Genomic DNA, 10,317 nt, shown 5'->3' with positions numbered 1-10,317 from the left:
GGGATCCCTGGGTGGCGCAGCGGTTTAGCGCCTGCCTTTGGCCCAGGGCGTGATCCTGGAGACCCGAGATCGAATCCCACGTCAGGCTCCCACTGCATGGAGCCTGCTTCTCCCTCTGCCTGTGTCTCTGCCTCTCTCTCTCTCTCTGTGACTATCATAAATAAATAAAAATTAAAAAAAAAACACATGTGAGGGTGGGGGTGACTGGGTGACAGGCACTGAGGTGGGCACTTGACGGGATGAGCACTGGGTGATATTCTATATGTTGGCAAATTGAACACCAATAAAAAATAAATGTATTTAAAAAAAAAGAAGCAAACACACACACACACACACACACACACACACACACACGTGAGGGGGGCAGCCCCGGTGGCTCAGCGGTTTAGCGCCGCCTGCAGCCCAGGGTGTGATCCTGGAGACCCGGGATTGAGTCCCACGTCGGGCTCCCTGCATGGAGCCTGCTTCTCCCCCTGCCTGTGTCTCTTCCTTTCTCTCTCTGTCTCTAGTGAATAAATAAAATCTTTAAAAAAAAAAAAAAAAAGAAAAACCACATGTGAGGGGAACAATTCATTACCTACTATGTGCCAGGTACAATAGGAGGTACATTCAGCCATGTAGGGAACCTCTTCCAAATCGTACAACTAATAAGTAGCTTATAGCGCACTTGGATATAGACCTTTCAGATTTCGAAGTACTTTTCTATATTCCATGATAAACTGCATAAGCTTTACCATGCTGTTTCTCTTTTTTAATATGAAAGTAATGTGGAAGTACATAAATTGTTATTTTCATATTTTGCATAAGTAAGATCTTGATCAAGAAACTATACATATGAATAATACTATGTTATAAAAACAATGATAAATTATTAACAAAATAATGCAAGATATAAATTATTCTTTGTCCTAGTTTGGGGGACTTTTAAATTTGTAATTATACTGTCCTCCTCTAAAGGCATTTGTTTAGTTAAAGGCAGAGCAAGAAATAAATTTCTGTTTACTTGACTCGTCGCCTGCCACCCACTTCACATATTTGTGCTGCGTCTTAGAAAGGGCCAGCAGAGTCCTATAAAAGAGGCGCAGACTTACTGGACTCACTCATGCTTTCTGTAGACATGTAGTGAGCTTTACTGTAGGCCAGACACGCTGAAATTAACACGATTTGTTTTTGCACCTCAGGAAAGGTGCAGTCTAATGATCACCATTGAAGGAACAAAGATGGAGGGCCATGGAAACACACCAGAAGGGCTTTACCCCAACCAGAGTGTTGGCAAACCCTGGAAAAGGGAATATAAACTGGGGAGGGATATCTGGCACAGACTACAAGATGGGAAGATGTAAAGCCTGTGGGGATGTGACCGGGTGGTAAAAAGGTCGGGAAGGCTAAGAGAGAAGGTTGGCATCGGGAAGGACTTTGGTTGCTATAGTAACGACTTTATCCCTAGAGCTGTGGAGGACTTTTAAGCACAGAAATGAAATGATCAGACTAGCATATTAAGAAGATCCTTCTTGCTGGCATTGTAGAGAACTGACAGGAGAAAGGTCAAGACTAGAAGCAAGAAAGACACTGAAGAGGTCTGCAGGAATCTAGGCCAGAAATAATATAATTTGAACTAAGTAAGTAATTGGGGTTTACTGAATAACAAATGTTTATTGAGCACCCACTTTGTGCCAGAAGAGAACCAAACAAACTATAGACATCCTAAGTAAACAGTAGCAGAAGGATACCGTGTTTAAATGGTGGAGAGAGAATAAAAGAATCCAAGAAGTTCCAGGTATTTGGCAGCTATCCACAGCCTTAAATGGCTGATAGTAATGGTGCTGTGAGTTTCTTAATGATGAATAGTCACAGATACTCTGTTCTGTGTGCTGGGGGCAAAAGATTGGGAGAGGAGGAAGGGAAGAGAGAATAAAGATCTGAAAAATATGTATTTGAAAGTTGGCCTTCAAATGGGCCTCCCCCTTGTTTAGAGTCCGTACAGTCTTTCCTGCAAGGATGGCGTGGATTTGGGGAAGAGACCTCTGCAGCACCATATTTAATCAGGCTCTTTATCTGGTGTGTTGGAATCCTGTTTTCCCAGCACCACATTTGGCTTTGTGTTCAATATAAGTCACTTTCATTCATCTGCCATGAGTGTGTGTCCAAGATGTTAGAAGGGTCTGACTATGGTCCAGAACGAGAGGAAGTGAAGCGGGGGGATCCCTGGGTGGCGCAGCGGTTTGGCGCCTGCCTTTGACCCAGGGCGCGATCCTGGAGACCCGGGATCGAATCCCACGTCGGGCTCCCGGTGCATGGAGCCTGCTTCTCCCTCTGCCTGTGTCTCTGCCTCTCTCTCTCACTGTGTGCCTATCATAAATAAATTAAAAAAAAAAAAAAAAAGGAAGTGAAGCGGGTAGACGGTACAAACTTACCTGTCTATATGCCAAGCCAACATTTACAAGTTTCCTGCAACTGCTAGCAGTGTGGAAATCAAATTATTGGAGTACTGAAGTGACAAAGGATTGTTTAAAGCATAAAACAAATTCTAGGGAGCACCTGGGTGGCCCAGTCAGTTAAGTGTCTGACTTGATTTCTGCTCTGGTCACGATCTCAGGGTCATGAGATGGAGCTCCTGTGGGACTATGTACTGCGTGTAGAGCCTGCTTAAGATTCTCTCTCCTGGGGTGCCTAGGTGTGTCAGTCAGTTAAGTATCTGCCTTTAGCTCCGGTCATGATCCCAGAGTCCTGGGATCGAGCTCCGCACTGGGCTCCCTACTCAGTGGGGAGTCTGCTTCTCCCTCTGCCTCCACCTCTCCCCTCTGCTTGTGCTCTCTTGCTCACTCTTTCTCAAGTAAATAAAATTTAAAATAAAAATTCTCTCTCCCTTTCCTTCTGCCCTTCCCCTCATGCATGCACACAGGCAAAAAAAAAAAAAATCATAGACACTTTGTAAACGAACATAATGAGCTAAAATGCCATGTGGCAACAGGTAGCATGCAAACAGAGGCTGAGAAGAGCAGGAACATGTGCACCCGGACGTTCACCAGGAGCCACCCACTCACCCAAGAGAGTGACAACTGTGGCAATCACTAAGCTCTGACCTACCTCCATAACATCCCTACCAAACCCCGCCTGCATCAGAACCTTCAAGGACTACCATCCTGGATCACCTCAACAGTTCTCCCTTTTCTTAAACCAAAATAGATTTCCTTGTATTTCTAACTTTTCTTAAGACCACACAGAAGAAACAATTTCTCACCAATATGACAGCACTTCAGATATTGAAGGCATCTATTATGTCTCCAACTGTTCTCTTTTCCAACTCCCAATTCTTTCAAATAGTATAATTTCCAGTCTCTTCTCTCTTGAACCTGCAGTAGACACTGTTGAATGTGGCAGCCGGAACTAATCACAAAATTCCATTTGTGGTTTGACCAGATCAACATGTAGAAACTTGATTCATTGTGATGCAGCCTAAAACTAAGCTAGGTGGTTAATCTTACTAGGTTTTTGTGAACCTCAGCTCACTATTAAATCATTGCACTAATTAATAGTTCACTAAAGTCCTCTTTTTCACACTTTTCTGCTGTCAGTGAAATCTTTCCTAACATGTATGTGTGTGGTTGAGTTTTAGGATGCATTGCAGAATTTTAATTGATCAAAATACTTATCACCTCTAAACATTTTGAAATTAATAAATCCCAGAAGGAAGATGTGGGCTTTGATGTCAGATCAATAATGTCGAGGACAGAGTACTATGGGAGCATACAGGAGGTTAGGGGTAATATCAGGAAAAGCACCATTGAGAAGGTACGTGTAGGCTCCTGAGTTGGGCTCTTGAAGGATGAATAGGCTTTCACTCATCATATTTATTGAGTGCTTAGTATGTGGTAGACACTAGAGATTCAGCAGTAAACAAAGAAGACCCAAATCCCTGCTCATTTGAATCTTATATTCTAGAAGGAAAGACAGAGGAATAAAGAAGTAAAATATATAGTATTTTTATTGTGATAAGAGCCCAAGAGAAAAATAATGAAGTGGCAAAGAGGAATAGGAAGTACCAGAAGTTGGAGGAAAATTGCAACTTTATATAAGTTGCCTGAGGCCTCTCTTAAAAGGTGGTGTTGCAGTAAAGACTTAACGGTGGTACCAGCACACCTGCAGAAATGAAGAGGAGGTACCTGGGCCATTAAGCCCATGTTAGGCTTCTGTAAGAAAAGTATAGGATGCCTGAGAAGCCTGCAGAGTCTAGCTTTCTGTTTCCAAGCAACTGACTCAGAATGCATAGGCCTTTTTCTGGCTGTGTGGCAGTAGATCCAATTACTCATTCAGTCAATCCTTTCAAATCTAAGTAAGTGAAGGAGGAAGATATTTTTAAAATATTAAAAAATATTTAGGGGCGCCTGGGTGGCTCAGTCAGTTAAGCATCCAACTCTTGATCTCAGTTCAGGTCTTGATCTAAGGGTCATGAGTTCAAGCCCTGCATTGGGCTCCATGCTGGGCATGGAGCCTACTTTTAAAAAATTTTGTTTTAATCTGAATTTAATTAATCTTAATCCTTTCCAAATTTAAATTCATAGGTAAGATGGCCTTCTGTGAATAGACTCACATTTGACCTACTCTATTTTCCGAAACAATGGCTAAAGGAATACTTTTATATCTAAAGATGCTTTATTTTGCTAGATATCCCTCCCAGATTTAATGCAGCTTTATAACCTAAAAATGTTTTTTATTTCAAGATATTAAACAAAAACTAGCCATTTTCAGGTACTCTACCATATGTTGAACAGTGTTAAGTCTTTGTTTATGGAAGGGATCTGTAATTTGAGGTCCATGGACTCCTAGAAAAGATTTTGGAGGCACATTGTATACAGACTCTTAAAATAGACATTTGAGGAGTTGTGGAAAAGTAGAGCGTGCACTGAGTAGAGGGTAAGGCAAGGAGGGTGTCATAGAAGATGGGGCCATACTGTGAAGAACTTTGAATGTCATCAGGTAGGTAGTGGAGAGCCAAAGGAATTCAAAGGAGTCTTAAGATTAGACTTGCTTTTTACAAAGCTTACTGTGGCAATGGAACAGTGATTGGGCTGTAGTGGGAAGAAATCAGTGTTAGGGACACCCCTGGGAGGCAGTTGTAATAGATCTGCATTAATGTACTATAAAAACTGTCCTGATCTTCCATCCGTTCAAAATTCTCCTTTAATAGATAACATTGACAACTGTTCACCTTGTGTCACCATTTTGCCCTGAATATATGCCTAGCATAGCCCATGAAAAAAAAGCCAAGTGGACCTAAATGGATAATTCCTAGACTCTAGTGAATAAGAACAGAGAGATCACTCAAAAACTGGCACAGCAATCTGCAATGATGTGGATGGAACTAGAGGGTGTTATGCTAAGCAAGATAATCAGAGAAAGACAAATACCATATTGTCTTACTCATATGTGGAAGTTAAGAAACAACAGAGGAGCATAGGGGAAGGAGGGGAAAAGAAAACAAGACAAAATCAGAGAGGGAGACAAACCATAGAGACTCTTAACCATAGGAAACGAACTGAGGGTTGCTGGAGAGGAGCGGATGGAGGGTGAGGTAACAAGGTGATGGACATTAAGGAGAGCATATGATGTGATGAGGACTGGGTGTTACATGCAACTAATGAATCACTACATTTTACCCCTGAAACTAATAATAAAAATAAATAAATAATGGCACAGCAAAAATTCCAAAGCCTGTCATCTGGCTTAAGATCCGGTCTAGGGATCCCTGGGTGGTGCAGCGGTTTGGCGCCTGCCTTTGGCCCAGGGCGTCATCCTGGAGACCCGGGATCGAATCCCATGTCGGGCTCCCGGTGCATGGAGCCTGCTTCTCCCTCTGCCTGTGTCTCTGCCTCTCTGTGTGTGTGTGTGTGACTATCATAAATAAATAAAAATTTTAAAAAAAGATCCAGTCTACACATCAAAATTAACCATCACAGTATGTATGTACATATATATGTGTATGTGTGTGTATATATATGTATATACACATAAATATATGTACGTATGTATATAAACATGTGCCCTATGTTACATACCTAGTATTTTAATACATAAAATAGCAGCCAAATAAGAACCTTTCTTATTGAATACCACCATACACAAACTCTCCAGTATGAGTCTCAAGTAAACTACTGGAATTGCCTTACAGCTCTTGCTGTCTGGCCATATCCCTCTTGCCAAGAGCTCTGACACCAAATAAACTTATGAGATTCAGAGAAGACAGAGAATCAACTCTTCACAGGGTCTTCTCTGACCAAATACTCATGGAGTGCTCCCCTCTGCAATGTGGTAAATGGAACTTTAAATGGAGCTACAAAATGGAAGTCCAGGCACGTTCTTGAAACTCCGTTTAATAGGAACCAGTGCCTGTCTAACCATAGGTGGCTTGCTGCCTTGACAGTTTCTTTCATGACACCGTAGATGTAGGAGAATGCTTCCAAACCAGGTTTTTCCTCTTTTCATTTGCTGTATGGCCTCAATGCTATGTCCTAGATTTTGCCAAATCAACAAACATTTGGCATGTTTGGGGAGTGCGTTAGGGCACCAGGGGCTGATGGACACGATGCTGAAATTCTACCTTTCATGGTATCTTTATTGCAAGTGGGATCCACCAGAAAAGAGCTATTTAGAGGATATGAGTAGAGTTTTGCACTTGTCCTGCCACGATGCTGAGAGGATCCACATTGAGACATCAAAAGGCATCTGAATATGCAGGTCTGAAACTTGCAAAGGAAACAAAGCTGAAGATGGACAAACAGACACTATCTGCTCTCAGGCTATAGTTTAAAATGCAGGAGAAAACCCCCTTAAATACATACAAATTTATTTTGAAATGAAGAGGAGATGAGCTTTCTTAGAAAGAAAGACAAACATTTGGTTCTGTATGGTCAGACATCCAGCAGCCTCAGTGTCACCTGAGACCAGTTAGAAATGTAGAGGCTCGGGCCCCACTCTGGACTTAAGGAAACTGGAATTTGTACTTCAGCAAGATGCCACGTTTTCTGCAGGTGCACTCAGCTTAGGGACGCCCTGGAGTACACCAAGAAGAGGACCGAGGACAGGGGCCGGAGGAGCATCTCATTTATGAGGCCAGCAGCCAGGAGACCAGAGAGGGAGACCATGAGGAATTAGAAGCTGAAAACGTCTGGAGAAGGGTCATTGTCAACAAGCAGGAGGATGGAACACTTGTCCGAACAGAATCCTACCTAGGCAATGGGGTGATTCGAGGATGAAAGTAACCGAAGTCTTTGGTTTTTAGTGTTTCTGTTTCTGTTTTTAGCCACTCCAGATTTTCTAGAGAAATTATTAACAGCATCACCCTTCTCTGCTCCTCTGACCTCCATGCCCTGAAAGGAGAGAAGATCATTAAGTGTCCAGACATCTGGGCTCTTTTTACCTCTTAGGATGGATGGCAAATTGCTTTTTGAATGTGAGTGATGTCAGCTAAGTGAAGAGAACTTTGAAATGAGTCTGCGGTCCTGCAAACCTCTTTATGGTTTAATGGTAACAGACCAACAAAAGGAGTAGGTGGGAATGGACCTGAGGATAAAGAGCTGAATAGGGGAGTAACGCGGCAGCTGGAGAGGAGATTGCCCGGGCCTGAAAGAGAGGATGAGGGTTCTGGGCGACAGAGCCATCTGCACAGTCCCCTGTGGCATCAGGGCAGTCCTGAGCTTTGCTGCCCCCACTTGGGGCTGTGGGGGGGCGGGGCGCGGAGGGCGGAGCAGAGCTGCTGCCACCAAAGGCCCGGATCCAATGCTTCTCCCTCAACAGAAGCTGAGAACCACACCCCTCCTCTTTTCCCTGATTTATGTAAGACCAGAGGTTCTTATGTTCCCAAACTGGGGCAAAGAGGGAGAGGAGGGAAAAAGCCAAAAATTGACTGATACCATATGTAATTAAGAAAAAGAACATGGGACACGTGGGTGGCTCAGTGGTTGAGCGGGCCTGCCTTTGGCCCAGGGCGTGATCCCAGGGTCCCAGGATTGAGTCCCGCATCGGCCTCCCTGCAGGGAGCCTGCTTCTCCCTCTGCCTATGTCTCTGCCTCTCTCTCTGTGTCTCTCATGAATAAAATAATAATAATAATAATAATAATAATTAATAATAATATTTTAAAAAGAGACGAAAAAGAACAAATGTGATATTTCTTTAACTCTTAATGTTGTGGAGAAATGTCTGCCTATTTCATGTTCTTCACCCTTTACTGCCAGAGTTGCTCCATTTCTGATAGATTTTATTGAAAATGGTTTCTAATAGGTTAACATTATGTCTTCTTGAATTCCTCATTTCCTGACTCTGTCAGATACTTTCAGAGGAAAATAAATGATGGAGTAGAAAGATAGAGGAGTCTGGAGACTCAAGTTCTAACATCATCACTATTCCATAATAGCTATATGACATTGGGCAAGGCATTGACTCTCCCTGGACCTCGGTTTCCACTTTTGTAAGATGAAGAACTGAGATGAAATTATTTCTAACTCTTTCCAGCTCTGGCCCCACAATCAATGATGTGTGACAAAGACCATAAATGTAGAAAGGTCTGAAAGTCATGACGGTTAAGAACATGAATCACAGATACAGCAGCAACTAAATTCGTCAGTCAGTTTAACCTTTCTGGAGTTTGTTACTAAACATTGTCCACAACATGGGCCGCCAGAGAAGAAAGAATTATTAATAGGTAACCAGAGTGAAAAGAGGTCACTAACTCCTAACACATAGGACAGAGATGTAGTCTCCCCACTCAGTGTGGCTGCACAGAATTCCTCCCGCTAAAATCAACCGGCTCCCACACCCTCACTAGGGAGCATCCTCTTTGTACGTCAGGAGCAGCCTTCTTGAACGTTGCTCTTGAGGGCTCATCCTGCATGAAGAATACCCTGCATTGCAAATCTTCACACCTAACCTCCTAGTTTTAGCTAAAAAACTTGACCTAACATTTCCCCTTGCCTCTCCCTACCCCACTCTTTAGGTCCACCTATTATATGTCAATAGCATCCTTTACTAACTTTTAAAAAAATATTTTATTTATGTATTTACTAAAGAGAGAGTGCATGCAAGTGGGGGGAGGGACAGACTCTGTGCTGAGTGTGGAGCCCAATGAGGGGCTTGATCCCAGGACCCCAAGGTCATGACGTGAGCCGAAATCAAGAGTCAGATGCCTAACTCACTGAGCCACCCAGGCACACTGGCATCCTTTACTTTCTATCACAGAAGTTATAATTAGAGACTGGTTTGTCTGATTATTTAGTGTCTATCTTTACTGCACAGTAAGCACCACGGGACAGGGTGTGTTTTGTTACCCCTCTGTTTCTAGCACCTGCCTCAGGTCCTGGCACATGACAGGCATTCAATAACTATTAGTTGAATGAAAAGGTGAATGAATGAATTTCATCCTGCAGAGAGAAGATGAAGTGTCACTAACCAAGTCAGATCACTAACAAGTGAGACAACAAAAACATTGATCTCTTCTCACTGGCTCCCCAGCACACCCATCCTCCTCTTCGGTGGCCTCCTCATCCTTCTCCTGGACTCCTGCCTCCAGGCAATAGTACTGGTGCAGGAGGAAGTGGTGTGGGAGAAGCAGGCACAGAGCAGAGGGTATGTCGCTGGGGACCTGGTCTCTCCTCACTTGCCTCTTGTCTGCGTGCTTGCCAATGCTCGGAATATACTTCATGAACATGAACTCAGCACCTACTTGAAAGAACTCTGTTTGTAGAAGGTCTTAGCATATGGCCCTGCCCTCCCGTGGAGGAGCATTGTGAAATATTCAGAACCCTGACCTCTCATTTCTCATTCACCTTCCTCTGTATCATGGGCTCCAGGACACACTCAAGTTGGAAATCCATGGTATTTGTATTTCTCCAGTAGACTTGATCTGGGATCACCTCTCATTCCTCATGCAGCCATGTTATCTCTGGCCCAGAAGGTGAGGTCAGCCCTTGATCCGCCATGCCAAGCTGTAGGTCCATTTCCAGAGCCCAGGTGTCCTCTGCTCCATTCCTTTCTCTTGCCCAGAGCTACGCTCCTCAACATGTCCACTCCATCTGCTGTATCTGCCTACCACCCCTTCTCTTTTCCATGCCCACCGCTCCCTCTCACTGAATATTTCCTCAAAATCCATTAGACAAGAATACCTCGGATTTAATTTTTTATAAAGATTTTATTTATTTAATCATGAGAGACACAGAGAGAGAGGCAGAGACACAGGCAGAGGGAGAAGCAGGCTCTCTGTGGGGAGCTCGATGTGGGACTCGATCCTGAGACCCCAAGATCGTCCTGAGCCAAAGGCAGACACT

This window comes from Canis lupus, chromosome 27 (assembly GCF_003254725.2).
Source record: "Canis lupus dingo isolate Sandy chromosome 27, ASM325472v2, whole genome shotgun sequence".
Lineage (NCBI taxonomy): Eukaryota > Metazoa > Chordata > Mammalia > Carnivora > Canidae > Canis > Canis lupus.
The sequence above is the reverse complement of the archived record's forward strand: the minus strand, read 5'-3'. Positions refer to the sequence as shown.